We start from the raw sequence: 6,000 nt of genomic DNA on the forward strand, positions 1-6,000 counted from the left end.
TTCAATACTCACAAATCAATTTGATGTGCGAGTTAACAGAGTGAAGGATAAAATCCTGTAGTCATCTCATTGCATACAAAAAAAGGATTTTTTTTTTCAAAAAAAGGATTTTACAAAACTCAACATCCATGCATGAAACAAAACTGTCAGCAAATGATGTGTAGGGGAAATATAATAAACAATAATAAAGGCCATGTGCAACTAGCCCACAGCTAAGATCATACTCAAAGGTAGAAAGCTAAATGCTTTTTCTCTGTAATCAAGAACAAGATGAGGATGTTCTTGCTCACCATTTTTTATTCAACATAGTGCTAGAAGTATTAGCCAGAGCAGTTAGGCAAAGAAGGGGGGGGGCATCCAAACTAGAAAGGAAGAAGTCAAACTGTCGCTATTTTCAGGTGACATGATATTTTCATCATTTACAGAAAAAAGCCCATGGGGTACCTTGGTGCCTCAGTTGGTTCAGCATCTGACTCTTTATTTCAGTTTAGGTCATGATCTCAGGGATATGAGTTCAAGCCTTGCATTGGGCTCTACACTGGGAGTGATGCCTGCTTAAGATTCTCTCTCCCCATCTGCTCACCCCTGGAAGGAAGGAAGGAAGGAAGGAAGGAAGGAAGGAAGGAAGGAAGGAAGGAAGGAAGGAAGGAAGAGGGAGGGAGGGAGGAAGGAAGGAAAAAGAAAGAAAAGAAGAAAGAAAGAAAGAAAGAAAGAAAGAAAGAAAGAAAGAAAGAAGAAGAAGAAAGAAAGAAAGAAAGAAAGAAAGAAAGAAAGAAAGAAAGAAAGAAAGAAAGAAAGGTGTAAAGAAAAAAGAAGAAAAAGACTTCACTAAAAAACTTTTAGGATTAATAAATGAATTCAGTAAAGCTGCAGGATACCAAACCAGTATATAAAAATCAGTTATATTTAAGAATTCCAGGGATAATGGCTAACTAGAAGGTTCCTAAATTCACCTCATACCTTGGCTAAAACTAGATAATATTCACATCAGAGCAAGAAACCCAGAAAAAGAACCAACGACTGGCTGAAAAAATTCCACAACTAAATGTAGAGAAGAGGCCACACATCAAAGATGTGGGAGAGACAAAGACTCAGTAGGAACCTAAACCTCATGGGTCTGACCACAGGAGGGAGGGAAGGAGCCACAGGAATGGAGAAGGGTGAGAAATAGACTAGCACAATGGGGAGCCTACAAGGGCAAGAGAAATCCCTATAGCATTTGGCTTTGAAAATCAGAGGGCCTCAATTTCCTGAAAGCATACAACCAGTGAGACTTTAAAAATCAGTGGGCTCAGCTCTGAGAGAACATAGAAGGTAATAGGAAGCTGAGGCCCTGCCCTTAAAAGATGCAGGCAAACGGTCTGCAGAGATAAATCTTGGAAGCACGAGTCGGAAAGATGCCTGAGGCTTACAGAAAGGACGGTTACTAATCTCAGAGTTCACTAAGGGACTTTTCCAGAAACAAAGGAGCTGGCAGGTACCATTTTCCTTCCCAGTTCCTCATCATAATATAAACACACAGATACTTAGAGGAACTAGCACTCTGTAGGCACTCGTTACCCAACTTGCTTATACCATCACTGTAGCCATACCTGCTTCAGTCCTAGTGCTGTGGATTCCCTCCCCTGAAGACCCAGGCAAACTTTGCCAATTCTGCCTCTCCTGACCTCCTATAGAGGACACTGGCACCTTGTTAAAACTACAGCCCCCATGGGGTACCTGGTTGGCTCAGTTCATTTGCTGTCCAACTCTTGATTTTGGCTCAGATCATGATCTCAGCATCCTAGAACTGAGCTCTGCATTGGGCTCCACATTCAGTAGGGAGTCTGCTTAAGAATTTTCTTCCTTTCCCTCTGCTCTCTCACTCAAATGGGTAAACTCTTAAAAAAAAATCCCACAAAAATAAAAAAAAAAAACTGCTCCCTCTGCCCATGTGTGTTTTTGCTCAGCCATTCCAGTCATGCCTGTTCTACACAGTGCCTGCACACTGCCTATGGAGAACGAGCACCCACAGTTTGTGGCACCATGCCCCCACCCACCTTCATGTTGTGGAGTGGCCCAGCAAACCCAGTCTCCTCAGTGATTGTGCATCCCTAGTGGAGGAGGATGAGCACTATCTAGTTAAAGGTATGTCCTACTTATTACTTTTAAGAGCAAGAGACACAGCTGGCTTTCCTAACCCACAGAGGCAGACACAGATAATTGGGCAAGATGAGGAAACAGAGGAATTTGTCACAAGTGAAGGAATGAGACGGAGCCACAGTGGAAAACCTGGGTAAGACAGATATAAATAACATGGCTAGTAGAGAATTTAGGTGGTGATCATGAAGATACTCACTGGACTTGAGAGGAGAGTGGAGGATATCAGTGGGATACTTGGGAAATAAATAGAAGACATAGAAGAGAACCAACTAGAAATGAAGAATAAATGAAATTAAAAATATACTTGTTGTAGTAAGTGGTAGGCTGGAAGAAGCAGAGGATTGAATTGATGACCTGAAAGATGACCTGGAAATGAGTCAAATTGAACAAATGAGAGAAAAAAAGAAATATGCAAGAGTGGGCTTGGGGAATTCAGTGGCTCCATCAGGTGTAATAGCATTCACATTATAGGGATATGGGGGTGGGGATGGGAGAGGGGAGAAAAGAGGGCAAAATAATTTATTTGAAGAAATAATGGCTGAAACCCTCCCTAAGCTGAGGAAGGAAACAAATGCCCACATCTAGGAGGCACAGAGATCCTCCAGCAAGAGTCAACTGAGGGAGGTCCACACCAAGACACATGGTGATCAGAATGGCAGGGAGTAGTGATAAAGAATTTTAAAAGGAGCAGGTGCAAGGAAAGCAGTTATAAGCAAGAGAAGCCCCGATGAAATTGTCAGCAGATTTTTTTAGTGGAGACTTTGCAGGCCAGAAAGGAGAGGTGTGATATATTCAGGGTGCTAAAAGGATGGAATCTGCAGTCAGGGATACTCTATCCCACAAGGAAATAATTCAGAAGGAGAGTTAAAGAGTTTCTTAGAAAAACAAAAACTAGGGGCAGCCCAGGTGGCTCAGTGGTTTGGCACCTGCCTTCGGCCCAGGGAGTGATCCTGGAGACCCAGGATCAAGTTCCAATCAGGCTCCCTGTGTGGACCCTTTGTCTCCCTCTGCATGTGTCTCTGCCTGCCCCTCCCTCTCTCTCTTTCTGTGTGTGTGTGTGTGTGTGTGTGTGTGTATGTCTCATGAATAAATACAAAAAAAGAAAGAAAAACAAAAACTAAGGGGGTTTGTGACCACTAAACTAGCCCTACAAGAAATATTGGAGAGTCTCTGAATGGAAGGGAGAGACAGTAAGTGAGAGTGTGAAAAGTAGGAAACACAAAAATAGTACAAGTATTTCTTTAAAAAATTATTCAAGAGATCCACAAAACAATGTAAAACATGACACTATATGCCTAAAACATGGAGGGGAGAAGAGTAAGGAGTGGGTTCAAATTTAACTGACCATCTAATTAAAAAAACATTAACTGACCATCAACTTGGTGTAGACTAATATGCAGAAGATGCTGTACAAACCTAACAGTAACCACTAATAGATGTGCAAAGTACAAAGAGAAAGGAGTCAAAGCATACCACTAAAGAAAACCAGCAAACTATGAAGGATAGACAGAGAAGAAAGAATTAGAGAAAAAATACAAAATACAAAAAAATAAAACCTGTGATAAAATGGCAATAAATACATATTTATCAATAATTACTTTTAATGTAAATGGACTATATGCTTCAAATCAAAAGACACAGGCTGACAAAATGAATTAAAAAAAAAACAGAATCATCTATATGCTGCCTACAAATGATTCATTTTAGACCTAAGGACACCTGTAGATTGAAAGTGAGGATGGAGAAACATTTTCATACAAATGAATGTCTTGAGAAGCTGTAGTCCATATATACAATGGAATATTACTCAGCCATCAGAAGAGGCGAATACCCACCATTTGCTTTGATGTGTTTGGAACTGGAGGGTATTATGCTGAGTGAAGTAAGTCAATCAGAGAAGGACAATCATCATATGGTTTCACTCATATGTGGAATATAAGAAATAATAAGAGGAATTATGTGGGGAAAAATTAGAGGGAGACAAACCATGAGAGTCTCCTAACTCTGGGAAACAAAGAGTTGCAGAAGAAGAAGTGGGTGGGGGGATGGGGTAACTGGGTGACGGACACTAAGGAGGGCACGTGATGGGATGAGCACTGGGTGTTATACTACATGTTGGCAAATTGAATTTAAATAAAAACAAATGTAAAAAAAAATAAGCAATGATCAAATACTCCTGAAGAGGAAGAATGAGATGGAGGGCTTTGCCAGTTGGCAAAACTTTTTGCTTTTATTAAAGGTATAGTGATAAAAGAAAAAAAAAAAGAATGTCAAAAGAAAGTTGGAGTAGTGATACTTATATTAAACAAAATATATTTAAAATGAAGACTGAGAAGAGACAAAGAACAACGCTGTAAAATAAAGAAGACAATATTGATAAAATGATATAACAATTGTAAATATTTATTCACCTAACATGGGAATGACCAAATACATAGAACAGTTAATAACAATGATAAAGGAACTAATCTATAATAGTAGGGAGATTTTAACATCCCACTTACATTGATGGACAGATAATCCAAATAGAAAATTAATAAGGAAACAGTGGCTTTGAGTGATATATTGGGCCAGATGGATTTAATAGATATATAAAGAACATGCCATCTTAAAATAGCAGAATACACATTCTGTCCAAGCGCACATGGAATATTCTCCAGAATAGAACACATGAGCCCACGAAACAAGCCTCACCAGTTTTAAATTGATCAAAGTCATACTATATATTTTTTTCTGACCACAATACTATGAAACTAGAAATCAACCACAAGAAAAAAAAAAGTCTCAAAGGACAACACATACATGGAGATTAAATAATATGATACTAAACAATGAATGTGTCAACCAAGAATTCAAAGAAGAAATCAAGAAGTACATGGAAACAAAAACGAAAACACAATGGTCCAAAACCTTTGGAGTGTAGCCAAAAGTCATTCTAAGAGGGAAGTTTATAGCAGGCTTACCTTAAGAAACAAGACAAATCCTTAGTAAACTACCTAACCTTATGTCGAAAGGAATTAGAACAAATAAAACCCCAAACCAGTAGAAAGGAAAGATTAAAAAAGTAGAAAAAAACAAAACAATAAAATCAAAAACAATGACAAAAAACAAGTGAATACAACAAGATCAATGAAACCAGCAGCTAGTTCTTTGAAAAGATTAACAGAATTGATAAACCTCTATCTGGATTCATAAAAAGAAAAAGCAAATAAATAAGGGTAAGGACTCAGATAAACAAAATAAAAAATGGAAGAGGAGAAATAATAACCAATAGCACAGAAACACAATTTTAAGAGAATATGATACAAAAAACTATATGCCAACAAATTAGACAATCCAGAAGACCTGGATAAACTCTTAGGAACTATCATCAACCAAGACTGAAGAAGAAATAGAAAATTTGAACAAATTACTAGCAAAGAGACTGAATCAGAAAAACAAACAAAACAACAAAACAAACAAAAAGCAACTCCCAATAAGCAAAGTTCCAGGGCCAGATGACTTTACAGGGAAATTCTACCAAACACTTAAAGAAGAGTTATTATCTCTTATTCTTAAACAATTCCGAAAAATAGAAATGAAAACTTCCAAACTCATTCTATAAGGCCACTATTATCATTCTGATACCAAAACCAAAGAAAGATAACCCCCAAACATACACACACATAAAGAGCACTACAGGCAAATATCTCTGATGGACACAGGTACAAAATTCCTCAAAAAAGTACTAGCAAACCAAATCAAATACATTAAAAAAAAATCATTCAACATGATCAAGTAGGATTTATTTCCAGGGTATAAGGGTGGTCCAAAATTCACATATCAATCAACATGATACATCAATAAAAGAAAGGATAA

The sequence above is a fragment of the Canis aureus genome, chromosome 8 (genome assembly GCF_053574225.1).
Source record: "Canis aureus isolate CA01 chromosome 8, VMU_Caureus_v.1.0, whole genome shotgun sequence".
NCBI classification, from domain to species: domain Eukaryota; kingdom Metazoa; phylum Chordata; class Mammalia; order Carnivora; family Canidae; genus Canis; species Canis aureus.